General features: G+C 40.3%; 2 long non-coding RNA genes across 2 annotated transcripts; one reads left to right on the plus strand and one right to left on the minus strand.

The window, feature by feature from the left end:
• LOC110362465 (uncharacterized) lies at positions 1-25,914 on the plus strand. The gene is made up of 5 exons (XR_002419839.2): positions 1-455; positions 920-1,207; positions 2,028-2,138; positions 9,079-9,233; positions 19,732-25,914. It is a non-coding gene; the product is annotated as an uncharacterized LOC110362465 (long non-coding RNA).
• LOC135580114 (uncharacterized) lies at positions 7,306-16,144 on the minus strand. Its single transcript, XR_010474311.1, has 2 exons — positions 15,749-16,144; positions 7,306-15,597 (listed from the first exon to the last, which is right to left on the minus strand). It is a non-coding gene; the product is annotated as an uncharacterized LOC135580114 (long non-coding RNA).
• Positions 25,915-26,649: the final 735 nt, after the last annotated feature.

Genomic DNA, 26,649 nt, shown 5'->3' on the forward strand with positions numbered 1-26,649 from the left:
GGTTATTTTAATAGCAGTTCACCAAATCCAGCCACATTTGGGTAGCTTTTTAAAAATCTCAACATGCTGTTAACGTGCCTATTGAAGGACCCGGAGTAATATTGCCAGCTGGGTGACAGATGTTTGGTCACGTCCTTCCAACCCCTGCCACATTTGGTGACTGACAGGACACAGGATATGCCTTTGCTGGGATAGGATCAGCATTCCTCCATGAGTTTTCCGCCGGCTCTTGCTAGCAGCACAGATTCAGGGAATTTTGCTCAGACAAACGAAGGATATGATTTCCGTGTTACGCGTTGGTATGACGTACTGGTGGCAGCTGCTTTACTGGGAAGCAGGACAGTCATGCTCCCCGGCTCCCTCCCCTTCCCTGGTCCCTGCACGTCCCTCGCTGCCCTTGCATCTGATTTAGCAGCTGTGCAGCTGTTGTGGAGATGGATGAGCAAGCTGGTTGGGTAGGAAATTTTTCTTTTTTTGGTGGATTTATTTTCCATGACATCATATCCCTGATCCAACTTACTCTACAGCCACCCAGATGATAGATGAGGGTGATGGGGAAGAGAGGAGCGTAGTGGGGGGAGTCCATGGCCTGAGATGGCAGGAAGGTGGGACTGGGGTTCGAGTATCTCATCACTGTTTTGTCATACTTTCCCATTTGCACTCCTCTACCACCTTCCTCTTGTGCATCACCAGCCTCTCTGCAAGGAATGCCATTCTTCTGCGATTTTCTGCCCCTCCTTCCTTGATAACCCAGCCAGACCAGTTGGGCACACAGCAGCACATCAGGAGACATTCAGAGACCATAGGAACAATGTTCACAGTGATGCCCAAATAGGGAAGGGGCACCTTGGGTTGGTCATCAGGAAGGAGAAGGGCTCGTTGTCTGGTTTAACATCCAATAAATGGTTTCACATTACAGATCACCTGGATACCTACTGACGCTAATCAGCCTTGTTGGGAGGTTCAAGGTTCAATTATGACCTGAAAATAATTCTAGTACATTGGCAATGTGACCTGATCTGAGTCATTGGCATAATGCAAACGGGCAAAAGTGTAAATGGATAAAACTGCTCAGCACCGTCGTTTTCCAAAAGCAGCTTAGCTGATTGCCAAACAGAACTAGAAAAGCAGTCATGGAAATTCATACCTTCCAGCAGTACATCTTCATGGATTTAGTGGCTTTCCAGTGATGAGTGCAGTTTCCAGGGTAAGTAGAACAAATGCTGTTATGGAATAGCGAACACTGTCTATGGTGAATGGATTTTTGTAAGGCAAATATCAGATTGAATAACTCCTTGTTACAAATCCACTGCCAGGAGTCAACTTTACCAATGACTAAGGTAGCCATCTGAATTTGCTGCTTTCTGCAGTATTTCAGTACTATTAAGTGATATCTTCCCAAACTAGTCAGGATCAGATTGGCTTAGCAAAGAATCCAGTATATTTGAGATGAGGGTTAGTTTTAACCTAGTTTGTTGCTGCATCTTTCTTACTGTGTAGTTCATCTCATGCACTACCCTTATGGGATAAAATGTTTTACTGGAAACAGACACAGCTCAGCAGCAGCAGCTGAAGCTGTTATTATTGAGTGCATGGCCTCTTCTGCCGTTACCAGACTTACATTTGACTAAGGGTAAACAAACTAATTCTGAATAAAGCAAGGACTTCAACACTTCTTGCTTGAACAGCTTCAGCTTTCACCTAAAATTTGCTAAAGTTTAATTGAAAATTTATTTAGAGTACATATGCATTTCTAAATAGCCCATACCTCCTAATTTAATTTCCCTAAAGATGCAGGGGACGTGTTACTCACTATTAGAGACCAAGTGAGGAAGCGCTGTGATTGACCTCTGCTGCAGTGTCAGAAATGCCAACAGACTTGGATAAGTTGACATAGCAGGTTATATCCCTTTCCCAGACACTGCTATCTGATGATAATTACTTCTATTCTTGCTGTCTTCTCTGATTCCCAGACTACCATTGCAAAACTCAGGGAATCCTTTTCACCCACATTTCCTTCTTGGCAGGAGTAAGTCAGCTACGTCAGATGTCTTTTTTTCTCCGTCATCTTTTTACAAAGAAAGAAACAGATACGACCTCGTACACTGAAAGCTGGATCCGAGGGACAGAAAATAACGGTAAGGTGACCTTAGAGCCAGGTTTCTGGGTTGAAATGCCTCTGAAACATAGCTTTTCAAAGTCACTGAATGATCACCGGTTAATGACATGCACATCTTGAGCTGCACACTGCCAGCACAACTTGCCTTCCATTAACCTCCACAGCAGCCGCTCTCCTCCCCAGGGGAGCATCTTCTGGTGTGTGTTTTCCAAAAAGGCTCCTCACACAGACAGCATTTACATTTCCAATTAGCTTTCAAACGAAGTCGGGTTTGTCTGAAACCAAGCTGGTGTTGGAAGCCCAGCCAACATTAGTTCTGTCAAGTCATACCAGCAGTGACACCGTCTCACTTGCTTTCAGTGTGAGGATCAAGCCCTCCAAGACCTTCAGCTCTGCTTGAAGATCTCAGCTTCAAAAATTGCTCTTGTTTTTGCTGGTGCAAAAAGCTAAATGGCACATTTAAAAGAATCAGAAAATACACCCTGGTTTAGACATGCCATCTGCCATACAACAAGGCTGGCATACTTTAGTTACAAAAAGGGAAATTATTGCTAGATCTTTCTTGCTTCTCAAACTGGAAACAAGCTTATATCTCCAAAGACTATTCTGATCTAAACAGAATACAAGTTATTGCAAAAAAAAAAAAAAGAGAAAGTTGGTATAAAGACTGGCGCTTAGAAATATCAGCACAACAGAAACTTTGTCTTTCTGTTCCAGAATATCCTTCCCAGTTCTTTAGTCTGGGAAAATAGGAAGTGATTCAATGAGGTTACAGGGATGCTTTGGTTTACTAGGGAAAAAAAAAAAAAGGTTTTAGTTTTTTCCACAATTCCGTTAAACATTTTCTACACAGGAGAATTTGCTGGCATAGTTAGTGTGGAATAAAATATTCCACGGTATCCAGTCCAGGATAGAAATATTCAGATGATGGTACCCAGTTGTCTTTTCCTTACTTAGTTTAGCTCATTTGGGTAATTACATTAAACTAAAATGGACTTCCATTTGGAAAGAGGTTCCAGGAACAGACATTCAGGAATCACTTTAAACCAACCTGAGGTAACTCCAGAGCAGCTTCCTAACAGTAGGTCATATTTTATTGCAGTACATTACTGGGAAGAGACGGAAAATAAAGAGACATACAAAATCCCTAGACAACATCAGGACAGCCTTCAGAAGCAATTTTGGCTCCCTGGGCTCCTGCTGCCTTCAGTAGTGAGTGCCTAAGAGAAATCCCATGACTGCATTGGATGACTTTCCCTTTCAGAGGTTTTCTTCCCACAGAAAAGCCCATGGGAACAAGCTGATAAACAGAAAGTGAAATCAGATCCATGCTCATGTCCCTGCTGGGCTGGGAGCTGAGGAGGGTCAGTCCTTGGGAAGGAGTTCACACCTTGTTCCTCCACAGCCAGTTTTGAGGGAGTTTAATACTTTAACCTGAGAAAAAAAGGTGGCAGAGGGGCCTGTTTATATTTCTGAAAATAGTGCAGAGACGTTAAAAAAAAGCCTCGAACAAACTCTACTTGCTTCACACAATACGGGAAACGTCTGGCACCCAACTGCAACTGCTAGGAGGCAGATCTAAAACAAACAAGTGGGAGCACGTCCTCGTACACTCTGTAATTACACTCTGTATCATCTGGAGGCTGAAAGTATCAACAGCCTTAATGTATGCCTGGCTAGATTTGAAAAAAAATCCCCCAAACAAACAACCAAAACCCACAAACAAACAAACAAACAACCAACAACAAAATTGCGCGGAGTGATTATTAGAAGTGATGGTCTGCTCACAAGACATCTCCAAACGGTGATTTGCAGCCAGGGTGCCAAAAGAAAGGGATTGTCTTGCATTTGCCCCCTTCAACATGCTGAGTAAGGCAATGAGCAGTGACCCATGCTGCTGTGCAGAGCACCCTTAAAATTTAGGAGGTTTAGCCGATGTAGAGATCTAGGAATGGGAATGGGTTAAAGCACAGCTGGAAAACTTCTCAAGGCTTTTGCTGAGGTTGTAATTAGGATTTAGGAACTGCATATTTTACCTGTCCTTCCTGTACACCCTTGTACACACACAGTCAGTGCTGCAAGTTGCTGAATTGTGCAGCTAAGAAAGAGACAAAAATGCACCAATTCACAAATAGTGAAAATTCATGGGATTACAAGTTCTCTTCCTGTACACACACTGCAAAAGTCGCAAAGCCTAGGACAAACTTATTTAACAGCACAGACAAGCCCATACACCCCAACATGAAAGTACCTGCCTAGCCTTCTGTCAGGGATGTGTTTCTACATGATGCCAAAGTTGCTAGCATGCATAGGGCTTGAACAGCATAGCACAAGACACTTGAGAATGAGGTAAGACCAGCATTATGCTGCAAAAATGTGGTCTAAAAATCGTGCTGTTGTCAGAGTCTGGAATGCAGTCCTACAGCAGTGTAGCTGGGGACTTCTCATCTATATTTAGGGTGTTGCAATCCTGCCCTCTCACCCACACATCCTCACTCTCAGCAGGATGCCAGCTCTGACATTTCGGGAGCAGAAAGCGAGCCAGCTCCCTACACCCCCTTCCATGGCAGTGTCGCAAGTATCAGCTCTTGGGTTGCGATGGGAGCGTGTGGCAAGGCAGGGTTTGGTGGCAAAACTGGTCATCACTTCCAGCTACTTAGGTGGTTGAGAGAAAGGTTAAGAACTGACTCAGTGCTCTCAAATACTTGGTAGCACATGGCATTAAACCTACATGCACAGGTCTCATCAGAGCTGTTTGCACTTCACCCAGAGTCTGACCCGCAGAGTGGGCTTTGATAACTTCTCATGCTGTGAGCCATGGCAGGGTAATTAACAACCCTGCTGCTGATTACACTTTACATGCATGTCCCAGCGTGCGCGAAGGTGGTATTTGCACTGCAGTGTCTGTGTGCATTCCCACGCTTGCAGCCAACAGCACTAGGGACTCACAGGGATTCCCCATCATCCCACCCCTAGTGTAGAAGGGGACACCCTTCTGCTCACACATCGTTCTGCACCAAACTGAACAAGATATTCAGTTTAAGAATAGAAACCTGATGTTCTCTGCTTGTTTGATTTGCTGTTCACATAAGCCAGCCCCGAAAGCTCAGGTGCAGTCTTTTTGTTCTTGCTTTGTAGATTTAAGACTTACTCAAACAATTGTCAGGCGGCGTGAGGCTTATTTTAGTGGAGTTCCACGTACACCCAGCACTCCCACCTGCACTACTCATTATGCTGCTGCTTAATATTTTCCATATCAGTCACTGCAGCACATCAGGATACACACATTGAAATTGGCCCTTCCCCCTTGATTCATGCAGAGGTGTCACCAGGCACAGCTACAGATGTCAGCGCAGTGGCACTTACACACGTCCTTGTGACACAGCTTCCTGAGGGAGCAGTAAAAGTGGGGCAGTGAGGAAATAACTCCTTGCTGCTACCAGAGCAGCAGTAGAAAACAATCATGGTGTGTTAATTAAGTCAGTATTTAGTAACATACTGTAGTGAGATTATTTGACAAGGTTTGGGCAAGGGAAAATGGAAAGTGAAAGTTTAGACTTAGAACTAGATGTAGATTAAAAGCATGTTGTACTTAGGCAGCATTTCTAGCTTTTGGGATGTTTTTATGAGAGTCCTCAGTTCTTGGAATTGTGGTTTAATGTGACATATTCGATTTTCTTTTTAAAACATGTTTATAGCATTTGCGGTTGCAGAGCAAAGGCTGAAAGACATCTTCCAAAAGCACAAACAGCTACAAGACTAATAAGCCCCCACCCTCCCTTAACCCAAATCCCCTTTTTCTTATTTAAAAGTCTTTACTTTAAAATTCTTATTATTTTGAGTGTTTAGGACTAACATAAAATGGTGCAATGTCATTGCCTTTGCTTGGAGCCCCTGTTGCTGCGTTGCAGGGGTCTGCTGGAAGGTGACAGACTGTCACCGTGGTGAACATTTAAAAATTATTATTTAGACCCAGTTGCGGAGGGCCAGAGCCACGGTTGCAGCAGCAGCTTCTTAAAATAGCAGCTGTTTTGCTCAGTTTATAAATCTAAATACCATTTATGGACACAACCCCACAGAGGGGGGTGGGTTCCCCTTTTGATGTATGAACCTCATGTTTCAGACTGAGAGAATAAAACGTAACTGCCAAAATAAAGGCACATCATGGAAAAAGCTGCAAACAGCCAGCAGCGGTGATATATGTGCATGGAGCTGCGTGCAAATCCAGAAACAGGCAGTGTATCGTTCTTCATTTAACAACTACCAGCACGTGAGCACAAGGGGTGAAACAGCCCCGGTCTTTGCTACTGTCCCTGGGGGACAGGCACATTCCAGCCCCTGCCATCAGCAGCAGGGACAGCAGATCCCAGTGCAGCCTGCGGTCACAGCAAGGCCAGGCGCAAAGTGCGAGAGGATTAGCGCTGATGACTGCAAGAGTGGGTAAAAATTGCCTCGATGAGGACAAAGAAGTGATTGCACAACTAGTGCAGAAAGAAAATGGGCTGCTGCCTTCGTCACATCTCCAGGGAGTGTCATAACGCCCGTGCATCCCATGCTGGGCAGCAGCCTCTCTCACTTCTCAGTGCACCACCTTGTACTTAATGCAAGGTCTGATGAACAAGGGCACTTTTTTTTTTTCATTTTTTTTTTTTTGCATAAATTTAGTGCAATTAGTGGTGCTATGAAGGGGCCTGAAAATTTAAGGGCTTTTTAGTTTGTGTTGTTGTCTGTTTCTTTTGGTTTGGTTTGGGCTTTTTTTGTTACTGCAATCTGGATACAAATAGCATTAATCACATGTAACAGCACATTATTTTGGCTTCCAGGGACAACCTGTGGAGTCAGGCAAGGAGCCATTCCAGATGCCCAGTCAATCCCAGGGTAAAGGCAGATTTTTCCTGAAGTGTACAGTCCAGACCTCACACCTGCATCTATGTGGATTTAGGATCTGAACACATGGATGCAACCGGCCTATATCTGTTGGGTTTTTATCACTTTTTAACCACACAAAAGCTCTCCTTATGGATGACATTGAGAAGAAAAATTTAGAGAAAGAAAAAAAACAGTGCAATCAGAGCCCAGAACTCAAACATTCTGCGCAAGAGTCTCTGAAACTGCATATTTTTAAACAAGAACCATAGTTTAACTCTAAACTTTGTTGCATCTTTGTAAACGCAAACGGCCGAAAATAAGTAAGCATAAGGAGATATATTTGTATTTTCTATCTAAACATTTCAAGAGCCAGAAAGAAGATGGGATACAACTGGGTGAACAAGATATTAGCGTAAGACAACATTATTTATAAATAAATTCTCTGAGGAATGATACAAACAACTTTTCTAATACAAGACTTAAATTTTTGCCATATTTTCCTTAAACACTTCGAGGACTTTTGATTACTCTTTCAGAGAAACTGCTTGTGTCACCTACAAATCTCTGAGACAGTTTATCAAAACTCTATGAAGTGAGGTCCCCAATGCCAGTTTGTTCTTTGCTGCTGCCAGTGGGCTCTGCAGAGGAGCTGGCTCATGGATAAATTTCAAAGTGAGACAAGAGTTTGAGTTTGTGCCTGTGAGCCCCACGGATAGAGAGCAGTGCTGCAAGCCACTGTATGGGGGGGAAGGTAGGAAGGTGTTTCCATCACCGGCCATCTTCTACTGCAGGGTTCTGCAGCCATCTTCTACCCAGGTTCTGTTTTGCATACTCTGGCTCTGACACCTCTCTGCAGCCACAGAACATTTCTGCATGTGTTAGGTGAATAACTGAGTACCCTTGTTCTGTGCAAAGTTTTGCATATTTGCCTTCAAATATAAGGTGAAGCCCCGCACCTCCTCCTGCCCGCAAGCCCGGATCACTGACAGAGGTTGTGACTCCTTTTCTGCATCACTGGAGATAGATTGCTTGTACATTGGAGATTACTGCAAAGTCCAGATCAGACCATGCTTGTTTAGGGAGAAAATTAGAAAGTACAAAAGGTGACTGTGGGTTATGTTTATAGACATACTGTGCAATGGCAAAGCAGTACAGAAACTAGAGAATGCAGAAGGGCACAAAAAAATACCAGTTCCATGCAGATTTTGTATGTCATCTACCTGTGAACGATCTGCACAGAGATGAGGGTACGAGCTGGCTGCAGCTGTGTCAAATTAGGACAACTGCATGCATTTAAAGTGTCTTTGGAAATCAAAGCAGTTATTGTATTCTAAATTTAATTACTATATCTTGATGCATATACTCAGGGAGGACTAAGAAAAATTTTACAAGCAACTATAATTCAAGCATTTCTTTTGCATGCCCAATTTCACACCCATGATCATGTTCTTTTGACACAAACATATACGTAAAATTTATACACTGATGCAATATCTACTTGTGTAACACACACTGTTCTGGGACATTCACCAGAAATTTTGGGGCAGGAAATCCTGACTGCTTGGTACTGCTTTCATGCAACCTTCCCTTCCTTCCTCCTCTTGTACTGTGCAGACAGTACAGAGAATGTCCTCTACCATCAGCTGTATATCTAACAGCACAGATCCCTTCATATTTACTTCTTCATGGTTCATTTACACTATTCACAAATAGATACACTGTGTTGTCTGATGCAATTTCATGGTGTAAAACAGAAGTTACCTTATCTCTCTTGTTGCTCTCTCCTGGTGTGCTGTATACCCTTCTTTTTCTGCTTAGTACACAAGCAATAAATATGTGCATTTAATGTGGTGTTTGTCTTGGTTTTGAGATAGTCTGCTCCTTCTAGCTAAGTAGCTCTGAATGTTTGTGCTGCTCTCTTGAAATAGCTCATCTTGCAGTAGGGTCAGTAGGCTCTCACTATTGACTTCAAAAGAGTTTAAGCCTAGCCAATAATTTTGAACCAAACACTTCTTATTTTTCCAGTAGAAATAGTGTGTCTTGATGTTCTTGCTAATGCTTTTTTTCACCCATTGTGACACTTGATACAGTCTGTGATTAGGAGTACAAAGGCTTGGAAAATGCAGAGGAAGAAACAAGAAAACCCTAGAGCTCCTGGTTTGGGATCTATCTGCAATGCACTGATGGATGCTGACAGCATGTAGGCACTCGGTTACAATGAACACCCACTGCCACCGAGATGACTGTAAGTAAAAGAGTACTGAACTTTGCTCTTCCACATCCAGCTCACTTCAAAGGGGCAAATTAGTCTCATATTTTATACTGGGGTTTCTACACTGAGTGTTACTCTCAAATAGTTTTTATGATGAAAAGACAATTTTTTCTGTAGATGGAAATGCCAATAACTTTGAAAGCAAGTTTCATTATCTACCTATAATCATTTTTTCAGGTATTACACATCTTTGGGAAGGTTCACCTTTGTCAGCATAAGCTAAGTGAGCCATTTGTAATCAATAACATCCAACTGTGAGCTATAACACATATGTCGCCCAGCATTTGCTGTCCACTCACTTCTCCTGTGTTTTGTAAATGGCTACTGGCCTCTGCAGCTGTTCTGGGTAGCTGGAAGATAACCTCATCAATACATATTCTGCATCAATTTACACCTTTCCACATCTCTCCTGTTTTTTCCAACTTGTGCCGCACATCTCCCAACTACTGGTGCAACTTGCTTCTTACCAAAGGCAAGCATTTCTGACAAAATATATAGAATCTCTTCCTGACTAGAGGTCACATTGTTGCACAGCAAGAGCCTTGCTAATGCCAGGAGTGATTTATTATTGGCTGGAGATTTTGATCTGATAACGTTATTTGTGTTGGTAGATTGCTCACGTGTCAGGATTAGTGCAAGACACCAACCAAGGAACACAGTGTTCTGCTCCTATTTATGTTTCTTACTGTAGCTCCCTCAAAGACTAACATTATTAACTTCCCCTGTCAGACAAACAACACTCATTTTCAGGTCATTTATGCCTGCCTTTTACACCTCAGGAGTTCTCAAACAAGCTTGAAATTTGATGGAAAGCTGAAGTATAAATGTAGCAATGTGTAATACATGTATTTATGTCAAATTAGACATTTGTGGGTGGCTCCTGTCACAATTTAGGACCCCAAGCTATCAGTAAAACACTAAGAGAAACTATATTGACTTTAGTGGCATTATGGGCCTCAGTGCTTCCTTTCTGGGAAGTTTTGGAGTGACATTCAGGAAAGACAAACCTGATCCTTCTCTATCAGACCCTGGCAAAAGGACAGCTACATTTCACAGGGCAGGGTGGCCTCTACCACGCTTCCCAGCTCTGTACTGCAGAGCCCCAGCTTTCTGCAGGTGCCTCCAACAGGGACACTGCTGGGACTGGTGGCACTGCACACACAGGGACACTGCTGGCACTGGTGGCATTGCAAACACCTGGAAGAATGAAGCAGGAGAAGATCTGCAGAGAAAAGCCTGCAAAGAAAATGCCCGTCTGTGCCTAAATTTCTGGGTTGTGTTTGTGCTATCTCCATCTAGGTGTTCTTTGAACTGAGGAACTGCAGCCTTCCCCTCACTGCAGAGCAACTCACTTGTGGCCAGGGCTGGGACAGCATGAAGTGCTAAGCAACTAAAACACCAACACCTATACAGTGACTGCAGTGATTGTAGCAACCCACATGCGGGACATGAAACAGGGAAGAAGCTGAAGCTGGTCACACACGTAGGACATGGACCTATTTAGTAAGAGGCTGACATTTGTACATCGCTGCTTTCCACCACACAAGCGTGCTCCAAACACAGAATAGTTTCCACTGTTTCCCTTTTCACACATGCTCAGAGTTTTCCAAACCATTCACCTTTGGCAAAAAGCTTCACGCCTGGCCCCTATGAGAAGGTCAGATTGTTTTGAAACACGAGCAGAACTCTTTCAGTTGTTAAAGATGCGGAGCAGCAAACGAATTCACTTTCAGATCTGATAGTTTGGTTTTTTACTTCATCCTTGTCACAAAATTTGTGCACCCTGACTTTCCTTAAAATTCATAGTTCATTTTTTATATAACAAGGAAATGAGGTCTCCCATTGCTACATAGAATGATCCTTTTTTTTTTTTTTTTTTATTTTTTAGCAAAACCTATTTTAGTCCTGTACTTTTTGTGCCATTGTCAGATTTTTTTTTGTGCGCACACTGACATTTGCATAATTTCCATGAGGGAAGACTAAAATGGTTCAGGGAAAAACAAGTCCAGGAAGAGAAAACTTTTTGTACAAGGAGAAAGGAAATGACAGTGCCAAGGTTAACCAGGCAAGTATTTCCCATTGTGCCACATTGGGCTTGCGCCACAGTTCTGGATGCATTTCTTCTGACATGTACTCTCTAAACCCGAAATTTTTGCCAGACTGGTGTGTTTAGGCCAAGTGTACAGACCTACAGTTCCTCTATAGCCTGTCAGCAGAACAAGTACAAACAGATGTGATGCCGTAAGACTTGACTCTCGTGGCATTCTGGAAAAATCCCTCCTGCACAGACTGTGATTTTCCAGCCATCCCCTGCTTTCAGCCAGCTTGCCCAGGATCTGCTCGGGCACTTGTCAGGCCCTTCCCTTTTACCTCATTGAACTAGCAGAAAATGATCCAGGAAAAAAAAAAAAAGTGTAATATGGTTTATCTTATGTTAGAAAGATAAATTAACTCAGTTATGGTTCAGATCTGGTTCAGGGAGGGGGCAGGATTGCATAGCAAAAAGCAAGCAAAGGGCAAAGGAAGGAAGAGGTAGAGCAGGGAAGAAGAAAAATCAGCAAAACAAGCTGCTGCATTGGCCAGGCTGCCATGGTAAACAACGCCGAATACCTCAAAAATTTCATCCTGGCCATCAAGATATATCTTGGCTGGAGCATGAAGAATAACAAGGGAATATAAGAAGTAATGAGACTTGGTGGAATAACAACAGTAACCTTAAAAACCTGCATATGTCTAATGATGTGATATATAAGTTAGCACACTAACAGATAGAAAAAGAATCTTCTGAGAGACAGCATTGGTTTTAAATAGCACAGGAGCTATCTTCTACTTCCAATTTTCTTCTGTTTCTGTGACTATACTTTGCTAACTCTGATAATTTATTGCACAGCCTCTACCAATGTTATGTATGTTAGATAATTTTGTCATTCAGCTTCCATTTCCCACAAAGACCTCATTTGCTATTTCTTACCAAATCTCCTTTTCTAGGAGAAGACCATTTGAATAATGACTGCAATGTCAATGACATTTCATTGAGAGGCACCACCACAGTTCACACCATTATGGTATTCCCAGTTGTCCCAGTTACACACAAATTCAAAGACAGGAGAGAAGAAAATAAGAAGGTTGGACATTGTAAATACAGTATCTTCATGTGTGCAACTTGCAACTTGCACCTCAGATAACCTCCACACAACTAAAGACAAACTTTCTTTACTCACATTATCAAGTTACCCACCATATCCAATAGCTCAGAAATCTGGAGTTGGAGAAAGATCAGAGGCAGGGAAGTCGCCAGGGAAGATGCTTAGGATGACACTGACTCTTGTGTTACCAGTACAGGTGATGACCTGCAGTCTGTTTTACAGTTATCTTACAGTTAAAAGACACATGAAAATGTAGTACACAACAGATAACATCCATCTCAGGACTGAAAAGAAAAAAAAGCATTTGTTGAAATAAATAATTCTGACAATATAACAATATATGTAAGAGAAAGAATTATATTCATTACACACTGGAGAAAAACAACTAAGAAAATATATGCTAATGACGCAAGAAGACAAGGTCAGAGTTAAGAGCTGAATCTTTAACCACTGGTGCGTATCTCCTTATCGCCGCTGTCCTTTCTCCACACTTATAGTGCAGAACACCAGAATTATTCAATATTACTGTTTTGAGCACTCCTTCCTTACAGCTGTTCACCACAACTCAGTGTTTCTATGTCTTTTTGTTTCCTCATTACTGAATTTTTTTTAACCTTTCTAGCCTGTTTTCTTAATTTCAGTTATAACCTCTCTATGGCAGGTGGGAGGCCAAATCAATAGCAGATGCAACAAAGCATTCAATTTCACTGCATTACAATAGAAGTCCTTATGAGCATAGTCACTTCACATTTATTACACCACTGTACAGTCTTCATTTATTTTTCAGAGTTATTAAAGCTTTCTTGCACATCCTGTAGATGAAAACCTCATTTATTTTATGTTTTAGAATGAACTGTGCTTTTTCACTATGAATTCCCATATGTAAATCCATCCTTTCATATTTTGGCACAGGCCAAAGACTCTTTTAATCTTCTTAGGAACCTGGATTTATTAAAAATAAAAAGCAATAGTGAAAAAAGAGAACAAAAAACTGTACAAAACCACAGCTGGTCTAAAACTTTTATACTCACAAGAGAATACTGACTGCACTTGCACCACCAACTAAAATTAATGGGTATTGCACATTTCAGCCACCAAGCTCAGCCACCGGCAAGACACAGTTTTACTTTTCCGGAAAAACTAACCCTAAGCAAAATGCTGAAATGTTTGTCTTGTTGCTTACAACAATGTTATTTCCTTTAAAAGAACATCCCTCACACTGTAAACAAGGAACTCAAGCATTTATAAAAATAGAATTTAAATAGAACATGAATAGTTTAAAATTGGGTTAAAAAAGTCTGGTTTGTAGCGCTTAATGGAAGATGGAAAATAATGCAGTCAACAGAGACACATTATACTTCACAAGGGAAATGTTCTAATCTATTCTTAACTCACTTTTATCAATAATTCCCATAGCTGGCTTCTGGCCATTCCAGATGAATAATTTAGAGCCAGGAAAAAAGCAATTTGGACAGACATTACCCACATCTGTAATTCATCGTCTTGCTATATTAAGTCATACACCTGTTAAAAACTAATTTACTAGTATATAGATGAATACGCTTAAAGGTTACACAGCTAAAAATAACGCTGCCTCCAGGATTTTCTATACTGTGAAATACATAAGTTATCCTTGTCAGTATGGTGCTATAAAAAGGTTTTTGGCTTATATTTCTAGAAGCAGACATTTCAAAGTTCAGTCAGAGGTTACATTTTGTAAATACAGTTTAAATAGCTTTGCAGCACACATAAAGATGTGCATTTGTTTTTAAAGATACTTTATTATTGCCATTATTCAGCAAAAAAGCTATCAGGTTCACCATATGTGAACAGTAACACATGCCTAAAACTAAAAAAAAAATATGACTCTTTTTTCCTGATTTTTAAATTTTTTGGTAAATGCTCTATGCCTGATCTGACTTAAACCTGCAAATTTTCTTTTTAGCAAAGCCATTGCACAAACATGCTCCTTCTTTCTCAAGAAGGGTGACTGAGCAGCTGCAACTCTTTCTTCCCTCCCACTGCCCTGGGCCCCACAGCCAGAGCCTGCACCCCCACTCTCCGTAACCCCTTGCTCCTGACCAGGCTCCCCATCACTTGCAACACCAGGGGCCATTGTGATGGTCAGCCCTGTCTGTCCCTCACTGAGTTTCCACTCCAGACTCTCTTGCGCTAAAGGGAATGTGGCTTTATTCCATTTTGAGCATCGTTAATAAAACAATTTGCAAAGCTGCACACGTGCATCACAGCCTCTGTGTTGCTGTTGCTACAGCCCTGATAGGGCCTAATAAAATATTTATTGCTTTTCATTATATAGAAGATGGAAAAAATGCTTTTTGACTCTTGGGAGCATTAAATGGCTTTCACTGACCTGAAAAAAACAAAAGAAAGTTTCCATCTCTAATGTGGATCTGGAAATCACCAAGATGTAGTTAACTCTACAGTTGATGTCTCCAGTGCCAAGGTTATCACCCTTCAGTGCCACTCAGCACAGCCATACTAGAAAGGAGTGAAGTTGTCTGCATGCAGCCACTGTCTCACAGTTTCCTTCTGCTAATGAAAATGAAGCAGAAAAGCCAACGTGGCAGAATGCCAGTTACATTAAATAGAAGACGTGCAGCTAGTAACCTTTTGTCCATAAAAGAAGTTATCTGAGGGTCAAAACAACAATGGAAAATTGTAGTTCTCATGTCAACACTATGCCAAGTATTGTCAGAAATTGAGAGGGTTTCTGCTCCAACCAAGCAGATGGAAATCATTCTATCGCATCAAGATAAAGCAGGGCTCCCAACCGGGAGCTGACTGCACAAGCTGAGCCTTTCAACCACCCCCCCATGCAAAGCAGCTTTCAGGAAGAAGGTTTGGTACTGCAGCTATTTTTACTATTACTCCCTATTTCTTTGGTCCAGAGGGGCAAATACAAAGGTGACTCTTTCCATGAAAAAAAACATGAGACTTCCCCTGATAAACAGGATGTTGGGTATTCTTCAGAGTCATACTCGCACCTGTTCTCTTTATGGCTGCGTAAACATCCTTAACTCCCTTGCAGATCCTTTTACATACTGTACACATAACGCATCTTCCTCTTGCTATATTCATCACTGGGCTTCGGTGGGAGCAGTTGGTGTGTCACTCAGAGTGCTCTTGTTGTTCACAGGGTACATTAATCACTCATTATCTCACTTACGGCCCTGCAGCAGAAAAGCACAAAGACAAATACATGAATCCACTCACAAACATTACAAAGAAATACACAAGTTTTCCTTTTAGCAGAACAAATATTGAGAAGCGACCTGTCAAATCACAAGATCAGCTGACATCCTGGTCTGCAATATTACTTACATTTACTTTCTCTCATCTTATCTAACTCGATTAACTTGCATTCAGGATATAGGCATACACTCATGTTTATCTTTCCAAATATAGTACCATGACTGGAGTAAACCTCTGCTGAAGTGAAATTCCACTCAAGTCAATGGTATCCAGCCATGTTCCAACACGTGGGCTGGGTTATCTTTTGTTTTCACTCTTTAGATCTGTCCTCAGTTGGTGCCATAGCTGCACTGAAGCCCAGCACTGTCCATGCTGCCTGTAGGACACAGGGTCCTGGTGCTCCAGCCCTTGCCCACAGCAGGATGCTCAGGGATTCCGCCCTCCTGATCCTTTTGAGAAAACGAGCAGGGAGCAGCATCTCTCTCCATTTCCACCTTTCCCCATGTCTCTGTGGATCTGTGCCCTTCATCCAGTTTGCTTTTTCACAGCTCCTTTTCTCTGTCTCCTCAGAGAAAACATCCACTTTTAAATCAAAGCATTTAACAGTTTACCAGATCAAAGAAACCTGGGCTGGCTTTGAGTTCTAGGTAGGAAAAGAAAACTTAGATTTCCTATGTTTATGGCTTTTAAACTCAAAGCAGCAGCAGCTCATGAGCTGCAGCCGACTTTTTTTTTCTGTAGGTCACTTCATTCTGAAGCTTGAATGGTTAAGAAATAGCATATTTATGGGCCTGAAAATTTTAGGCTTTCCATCTGTCCAGTTTATAAGCCAGAGAAAATTAAAGAAGACGAATATACTTATTTCTTTAGTTACAGCATCTTTTTAGAAGCAGTTTGTCTGACAGACACTTAGTGGCACTTAGAGATGTAAATGCAAACTGTCGTATCACTGTTCCTGGAAAACAAATAGTCCTTCCTTACCAGCAACCTGGAAATGAAGTAATGAAACAAAGAACACAGAAGTGTTTGATGGCTCTGCTAGAGTTATTACACTTGTGATTCAGCTCTTAAACTCGGGGTAGCAATTTTATTACAAGATCAAAGGGAGATCCAATATATGTAACAAATGATAGACTTTATCTTAAAACATTTATCATCTTAATAAACAAAAGACAGGGAGAGAGAAAGGAAATCAATACATTCTCTTTCAAAATAACATCAAGAACAATGATCTAAGGAATAATAATAAGAGGAAACACAGAAGATAAAGCAGACTAGAGTAATTTTAGACAGAAAGAAGGCAATATCATTCTTTTAAACTAGCAGGGGAGCTACAGTGAGGGCAAACTGAGTAGCTAGAGGTTATAAATAGTATGGAGCAATAGAGAACAAGAAATACCAGAACTTTATAAGCTGAGGGAGAGGAAAGAAATGAAACTTTACAGTCCCCAAAAGTTTTTTGTGCAGTAACTAATGCTCATGTGAGCAGGATGTTTTTCCCTCATCAGTGTTTATGAGGGTCCCGCTCGCGGCATGTCAGAGGCCATAAGACCAGGGCTGAAGAAGAACTTCACTTAATATTGTCACAAAACCACAGGGTAAGATCAGAACTTGTAACTGAGCATTTCTAGTGAGACTGACAAGATGCTGAAGAACTAACTTAGTTAAGACAGTTTTCAAAATGTTTGTACAATAGAGGGATATCTGAAATACAAGAATATTTGAAGAGAAAAAAAAAAAAAAGGAAAAAAAGTTTAACTTCAATCCCAAGCAAAAAAAAAAAAAAAAAAAAGAAGAAAAATCTATAGCAGTTACTTCTTTCCACAACTCTGTTTACTCTGTTTGCCTTGATGTTGTTAGAAATGACTGATGAGCTCCATGACCAGCTTGTCTTTGAGAAGAACAAGTCCAGAGTCTAATAAGCTGTTGATCATTTATGAACAGAGATATTTCCATAAGGATTACTTTTCTTTTCTTGGGAATATTTTACCAGATTAAAAAAGCATGACTGCACAGATTTCTCCCCCTCCACCCCCACCATTCTCATTTACTTTATCAAACATCAAGTTATAATAGTTTCAGAATTGTCTATTACCCTGCAATGCACAAGGAAAAGTTATAAACAAGGTAACCTGAGAAAGAAGAGAGATTCAAGAGAGGCAATGGTAACTAAAATAAGGACCACACCATACTACTTGTTGTGACTTACGAATCCTTAATAATTCCACTAGATCAAACTCCAGCAACCCCACCTCCCTCCCAACAGTTAATGACTTGCTCAAATCAGCACCTGGATATTTCACCAAAATCCCCTATTTAGCTTATGGAAATCTATTTCTAGTAGTCACTGTAATCATCTAGTTTTCAGACCTTTCATGGATGTTTCATTACATTTTCTGTTTTCCAAAATGAGTAATTCTTGCTTCAGAGTCATTTTTGAAGATGACAACACAATATGTAGAAATAATGCAATATTTTCCTCCCTCCAGAATTTTTATCAATTTTCTTGTTCCATTTCGGAATGCATTATAAACAGGTATAATGGCATTTCTACTGTTCTTGGATCATCAGCTGTTTCAAATTAGCATAGTTCCAGTTCAGTTACCAGTTCTAGTTGTAATGAGCTCTTTCTCACTGAAATTAGTAGAATGATATAGATACACATTCAATTAAGATTTGGATCAATTACATAAATAAGCTAATACTTGTATCAAGAAATAATTTATTTTTAGACAGTTGGAGTAACAACAGTTCATTTAATTTAAAAAAAAAGTTTAAGGAGAGTATAAATAAGAAGACCACTGAAAAACAATCACATAGGTGAATATAGTAATTTAAAGGGGTAGGCAGAATTCTTTTGGATCAACTAGCAACTTCTTACAATGCTTGTGAATCACTAGGTAGTTTTCTCCCCCAAATCCCTCTTTTCCCACAGAGCAGTGGAAGACAGGACACACACCTTTTAGACCTGCATGCTCTAAATTAGTGTGGTAAATATCAGAGTGAAATATCTTACTAAAGCAAGGTGGATATATTGTGGTATTCCCCCTTATATTAGACATGAGGGGAAAGAGGAGGTACAGGGAGCAAGGTGCCGGTTTGCACTCTGGCCGCCTGCCCCCACTGAGTGTGGGACCCACAAGAAGCACTTGGGGTGGGAGAATTTGATTTACCCACCGCTACAGCAGCTCCTCCAGCAAGTCCCCAGGGGACATAAGGGCCTGTTTTGGATCTGAAGTAAGTGCTGCAAAATTAACATCCCTACCTGGGCCCTGATGAATAGAATAAGTAGAAAAGAGGCTCTGTTACAGTCTCTTTTGTATGAGAGAAGGTCTTTACCAAACTTCACACACCTAAACAACAACAACAACAAAATCTACATTTGGACTCACTGCCTAGCTTTCTTTTAAAATTAACAAAGGGAAACAGACATTTCTAAGTTGTTTACTCTGCTTTAAATAGAAAGATGTTTAAAATACAGCAGGCAAATTATAGACCAGATGAAGGTATTTGCGCTGTTCATGCAGTGCTAGGTAAGTGGCTCACTAACAGCATCTGAAGAGCTAAAAGTGGGCGAGATAAATCCCATTTCTTTTTTTTTCACTGGAGGTAGTTGTCCGAAGGCAAATGCCATGGCCCAACTCTAAGTTTTGTCACTACCACAACTGGCATTCATCTACATGCCACGAAGAAAGGCGGCCCCCAGCTGTCCAGGAGACATCCAGCTCATAAATCTGTCCCCACTGGGACCACCCAGGGAGCACAGACCCGCAGGATGCTCAACACAGTCCCTGCCAGGTCGTTGTTCTCAAGTCTTCATTAAAGAGAGCTCACAGCTATTTTTAAGTCCTGGAAAACAGGCCTAACAAGGAAAGACAATTAAACTATTCTATATTTGGAAACATAGTTGCTGACAATGGACTTGACTTCCCTCACCTTTGCTTTTTTCTGACCTCAATGATTCAATATTTTATCCTGATCTTCAAGCTAAGAGTCCAGGACCAGATGCATTTGATAAACGTGTGATTTTTAGGGCTGATCTACTTAAACATACCAACAAATTCTTGTCTTAGTTGTCCTTTGCTTCTCCTTCTCTCTCTGCTCTCTTCCAGGCAAGAAATAAAAACACCTCAACCAACTGAAAGGTCTATTTGTTCTCATCATACAAAGTCCTTGTCACAAGCAAGGTTTTGTCTGAGTAAAGATTTTGTAATACAATCTTCCGGCTGTTCTACAGGATTAACTTTCGCTCTGATTTAATGTAAATAACAAGATCTGGAGAGAAGATGACACTTCAACATGACAATTTCTTGGATTTTTGTTCAGCTCCTGAGGCACCCACTTCTTGAGATTTTTTCACCTTTCCAACCCGTTTCAACTGCCGAATGACCATAGAATGGTTGACATTGAGTTCTTCGGTGACTTCTCATTAAGTAAGAGGATCAGCTTTGATGATTACTTTTAATTGGTTGTTGTCAACTTCTGATGGCCAACCACTATGCTCCTCATCTTCAAGGCTCTCATCTCCTTTGTGAAACTTCTGGTACAACCACTGCACTGTATGTTTGTTAGCAGATCCTGGGCCAAATGCATTGTTGATATTGTGAGTTGTCTCTGACAACTGTATGACTCATTTTGAACTTGAATAAGAAAATAGCTTGAATTTGCTTTTTGTCTAACATAATTTCCATAGTCTAAAATAAATACAAAATTAACAGTAGCAAAAAAAAAAAAATAATCCAGAAAAGAGCATTAAAATTATGTATAACATAATCACATTTAAGAACGTATTCCAATATCAAACAGCAAATTTTATCAGTGCAAAAAATGCAATGCCTTCTGCACCAACCTGATAGTACTTTCACCTCATCCTGTAAAAATCTGATTAAAAAAGAAATTTGAAAAAAAAAAGCTCTATATAGGATCTTTCTCTCTAGCCTTCAAAAGGAAAGCAATATCACATTAGCAAAGCAGAAAATGGAAGTATAGTGGGGAGAAGAGACTTCTGCTTCAAAGTAGGGGCAAAATCAACAAATGCAAGCTTTTCAAGAGAACCTCATTCTTGAAAGGATGAATAACAGTTAAACTGAGTTTCATTTTAGTCTTCTGTGTTTGGGCAAAACGTTTGAGGCAATCTGAATGCAATCTTTACAGACGCAAAGTTCATAGACATGACTGTCTGCAGAAATGTGTAACAAGGTCAGTTACATTTACTTTTGCACACAGATGGAAATTATTCCCATATGTATTTACTGGGCTCCTTGACAATGTTATGGAATAGATTTGGTCAGTCAGAAGATCATTCAGTGTGGTTCATTGTATCATATGCTTTCCTCATATCCATTGCAAAATAGATTGACGTTTCTGGATTAAATATTTGAAGACAGTGAATTCCTTCAAAGAACCGTACTCAATCACTTCCAGCAGTCCTCAGTGATCGTGTTCTCACTGCAGCTCTCATTACTTCTATTTTCTGTCAGATAGGAACGGAAGATAAAACTGTATCAAATGATGGAATGTGGTTTATTATTTCAGCTGTCATTCAGACAAAATGAACAATGCTGACATTGACCTTCAAGCTAAGCAAGACTTGGTTAAACGTCTAGACGCATCCACTGAACTTCACATCTTTTGATAAGAGGACAACAAAACGCCTGAAGCACTGGAGTTTCTGCACTCAGTAATTATCATAGAAGAGAAATATTAAAATATTTGACCAAAATGGTATAGAGATAGTTTACCTTGCAATTTGGCTGAAAGCTTTACATTCTATTAATGAGGGTCAAATCTTTCTGTGTGTTGCCATGGACATACAGGATTTAGGGGTGTAACAGAACAGGATTTGTGCCACTTGCAATAAATTATGACCAAGAGTCATTTCTTCTAAAGCAGGCTTCATTTTAAGTAAAAAATTTTAAAATAAATAGATAAAACCACCACCAAAACCAATCCTGGCAGCTACACACTAAAGCATTCACTAAACACTTTACCTCCAACACACTGACACCAAGCGAACCCAAGAAATTTCTGGACAAAGACTTTTTTTTCACCTGACCAGTATTGAGGTATATAGCTCTTTTCCTCTGCTTGGATCTGATAGCAACTTAGTTCCCAAGGTGTTTCTTGAAGTGGGTTCAGCTATTCACATCAAAGTATTTTAAGTATCTGTCTTTGATTTATTGTTGCAAGAAGCAAGACTGCCAAACCTTAAGGCTTTTGCACATTGTGGGAACACATCAGGCCCTGAAAGCTTTGTCCACAGACCCCACAATAACTATGACTCATGAAATGCTATTATTTTCTCAGTATGCAATAAAAAAGTATTATTTATAGCATCATACAAACTATTAAGAAACTTTTTTCTTTGAAGGGAATAATAATTTGGATAAATCGTAGTATTTACAGTTTGAATTGGGGCCATACCTCATTTCTTGGCAAAATACATGGTTATGATGAAGGATCCCAAGTCCCCAAAATAATTCTGACAGTCATAAGTTTGCTGAGGTCTAATATCTGATTGGTTTTGGATCAGAAGTGACTTGAGCACCAAAGTAATTTTAAGAACATGAACAGTGGAACAGTTTTCTTGCCTTAGGGCTCTCACTCTTGTGCCTCATGCTGGGTCTTTACATATATCCTCAAAAAGGTCTTACAGCTCTCAGAAAGTGCTTTGGGTAGGATTTGTCAAAAGTTTTCAGCAGAGGCTCATCTGTTCCTGCCCAAGTTTGTGGCAAGAGCCCAGTAAAACCCCCTGCAGCAGAGAGTTACAACGAGTTGTACGTTACATGACCATTACTGCTGTTATCAGTTGTGCTCCGAGAATGTCAGTCACAGAAGAAATAGCTCATCAGTGTTCATTTTGGCCCAGACTAAAGATATAACAAAATCTTCCCAAAGATGACATTTGAGGCACAATCAGTTGTAACAAAATGTTCTAGAATGGCACTAGGTTTATGACAGAGAGTTTTTCTCTGTACAAAATACTCTTTTTCTGAAGCTGATTACAAAGAGGACCAGGAAGCATAGTCTTACTGAAAATCAGAGGGAATCGGTTGGTTTGCATGTAGCAATCAGAGAAGATATGTATGCACAGTTCCAAATACTGTGGCACCTTGTAAATTAGGCTATAATATGCAGCCAAAAAATCATGAATGTTTAAAGCCAGGCTCAAATACTTTCATTTCAAACCTACTCTATTTAGGTTAAAGTCTGTTTCTTATGCCTTCAGCCCTGTACCAGTTTCAAGTCTAGTAATAGTTATGTAAAACTCAAATAAGAAAAAATCCTCAGTACATGCAAAAAAACCCCACTCCATGTGAACTGGAATATGGTGACGATCTATTCAGAAGCAGACACCAGAAAATGGATGAGACACATGACAGAACACACGTGAAGAACCTTGTACACACTCTTTAGCACCTTTGTTCATCTCCCATGATCTTGTAGTCTGCATAAGACAGGAGCCCTCAACAATAGCCCTGCTATGGAAATAACACTAGTTTTATTCATGGTGCAAAAGGTATTTTCCTGCAGCTTTTCATTCTGCAACACAACTTTAAAAAATGAAAAAAAAAAAAAAAAAGTAGTAAAAGTGTTTAGATAAAAGATTTAAAAATATGAGTAATTTCATTTTTGTTTTCCCTCCTTCCTGGGACAGTGTGGATTTATACAACATTCATAGACCCTGGCAACAGGTTGCTTTTCCCTTTATGAACAGAATATTGCTATAACATTTTGTATTTCTTGTATTTTCATTCAAAGCGATGATACAGGAATCAAGTGCAATAAAAAGCTGTTGCTAAATCATACACTGAAACACAACCCGGGCTGAAGGAACAACTGTCACACTTTGCGCACAATTCAGAAGGGCATCTGAGTTCCTGCTGTCACCAGAAGTTGTATTTTAATCGCTACAGAACATGATATGCCAGAGATAAGTATGCAAAAGCTGCAAAACAGCCAGTATTTTTCCTCAGGTCATGTCAGGGAAAAAGTACTATAGTTTCTTTTCTGCCTATCTGAGTTCACGCCAACGTACTCAGAAAGCTGTCGTCTGGCCTTTCTGTGCCTGTGATATATTGCATCAATCTCCCAGTTCCCACAAGTTCATTTTTAAAGAGCTTCTGTTCATTTATGTCTGCCTCGTAAAAGATCTCTTGTGTTGTTTTTCTCCCCACCCCCTTCAAGATTAATAAACACTCTGCTAAGAAAAGGCTTTAGCATCAATCAGATTTCATAACTGATTAGACGTGAGATACTCTGGCTGCATTTGCAATGGGCCTCTTTCAACTGTTTTTGCTTCTAAAATTAGCTTAGCTATTTCCTGAGAGAAGTCTCAGGATAGAAGTAGACACCCACAACACAGTACATCTGAGCTGTGTCAGACAGCACACTGAAAAGCTCATCAGACTGCCCAAGAAAACCAAGAAACTCCTCACCTCCCCCTCCATCAGGAGGGGCCATGGAAGCCCCAGGCTGCAGAACCCAGCCTGGAGGTCTGTATTTGGGAGACTGAATGCCTGATGCAACAAGGGAAAGCCAGAAACAGATGCTGAGGACAAAACACTGCTCATTAACTTATAAAATCAGAGGTCCCATTATTATTGACATCAGGACTTGTTCTCACTTTGCTGCTGAGCAGCCAACACGCCACATCTGCCAACAGCAAGATCTACATTTCCCCAAATGCCCTGGGTGCATTGCTGCAGCCACCTGAAAAGCGAAGGCAGTAGTTCATCGAAATGTTTCCTGCCTCATGCATAAAAAGATGTCCTCCTCAGTTTTTCAGGAGTTGTTGAGTTCAGCCAATTTACTGAGTTCTGTGAAATTCAGCAGAGTAAATTTTAGAGCAAAGGACAAAAGTCCTGATATCCACATTGTAAATAACATATACATGTCAGAATCTGTGCAGGTCCTATTTATACAAGTTTACACCCTTCTGACAGTAGGAAAAAGATTGGACCCTGATAAAAATAGGTTACAGTTACTTTTGCAAGACACATATCTTCTCCTTAGCTCAAGTTTGCTTTGTCCGACTGGCCAGCCCATATTATGAAATAAGAGACAAGCATTTGCTTGAGGTCATGGTGCAGTGAGTCTCAAGCAAGAGATTTAACGTGAGACCTTTTTTTTTTTTAAATGAAGAACTGACAAAACCATGTCCTGTTAAGAGCAGCTCTGAAATGGCAGGCTGAGGATGGAAATTTTTTAGTTAGATGCAGTTTCTAACAATGACTCATTAGAAGAACAAGAATCAGACACTGACTGCTTTTAAAGTTCTGCTCTACCAGTACTTAAAAAAAAATAAAGTTGTAACAGATTGGAGGTATGCCTAATATGAGCATGTGGTTTCTTATTTAACATGGACTGTATAAATAGAAAAGATCCACAGTTACTGAATGAAACCAGCATTAAAAAACCACCAGACACAGCACAAGTTTCTAGGGAACTAATACTATAAATCCTAAGCATTCCCTTCAAGTAAGATAACTTGGCAAGAATGTGAGTAGTACCTACAGGTTTTTAGACAAGGTTTGGTATGAGAGGAAGAGGCACAATGAGATCTCATGTTCTTTTGTTTGTTTCTTTTCCCTGACATCTTTATACCATAATCAAAAGACTGAGTTTCAACTTCCAGGATTTTTTGTTTTGAGTTCAAAACTAAGAGAAAAGAAGAGAGCATTTATTTGTAGTTGTCACTGTCTCTATGCACCTGAGGTTCAATTTATGCAAACTAATATTGACGTGCAAGCACATGTAACAGTCAAAACTGGTTAAAAAAACCCAACCAACCAATCAACCAACAACCCCAAAACAAAAGAAAACGAAAAAAAACAAACCAACCAACCAAAAAAAATTAAAACAAACCAAAAACAAAAAACCAAAACCACTCACACCTACATATCCATGTAGGAATATGCAATACTCACTTCTGATCTTCTGCCTGCATTTGTTAGCCCAAAATGGCGGAGGAGGAAACAAAACCCAGCAACAAATGCCAAAACATTTTGCCTTCAGGAGCTTCGTTAGATTACATAAATATGTGATAAACAGTGCTGCTGCAAACTTATTTTGTGTCACTGATAGCAGAAGTGACAAGCCAGCTAATGCCATTTGAGACTCTTGCACTCTATTGTTAACTTTTCTTTTATCCTGTATCTTTTTAGCCATACCTATAATGGCATAACTGGAGCCATTCAGAGGCTCCACTGCACAATCAGCTACATTGGAAGGATTCCTTTTACATGCACTTATTCAAATTTAACTTTAGAAAGTAGTTTCTTCTAGAATCTTCTTTTCAGAAAGGGGCTAAGTATTAATAATACTTCCAAATCAAAATGTTGTATATGTTCATAACTCAGATCAAATTTTCCTGCTAAAACAAAACACAACAGTCAGTTCCCACAACAAGTTTTTGGCAGATGCACTAAGGATAAAGTGAACAAGAACCTCCATTTCAGCAACGACTTGAACTTCAGGCTCTCATGGCTGAACTTTGTTTCCCATCAGTCAGCAGCTCTAGGGTTCATGTTAGTGTGAAGACCATGAACGGCGTTTGAAACCTTTGCAGCTCTCCATCTCCACAGCCAAACTTCACAAAAGGAATGTTATTTTGCACAAGAAACTATAACAAAATGCCCTGTGTGCTGTGTATACCAATCCAAATAGGATATTGCAGTTGAAATTGCACCAAAAGACATTATTCTCTTCAAAAGAGCTATGAAATAACGAAGTTTCCTCACATTTGTGGGGCATACAAGTGGTCAAAACCAGGATGGATGTGGAGAAACCTAGTACAGTGACTGACCAGCTAGAATGTTTTTCAGGGGATATCTTACCTTGCTAGGAGACTACACACTTTTTTTTTTTAATGGACAGAAGAACCTTTGATAAGTGATAACGTTAAAATCATATTATTCACATAGGATTTTGAACTCAAATAAAAAGTTGTTAAAAAAACCCACTTTCATCAAAATGCTTACTGAGATACTGATATTGAAAATTTTAGGCCAGCTTTCTCCTATTCATGT

This window comes from Columba livia, chromosome 8 (assembly GCF_036013475.1).
Source record: "Columba livia isolate bColLiv1 breed racing homer chromosome 8, bColLiv1.pat.W.v2, whole genome shotgun sequence".
NCBI lineage: Eukaryota > Metazoa > Chordata > Aves > Columbiformes > Columbidae > Columba > Columba livia.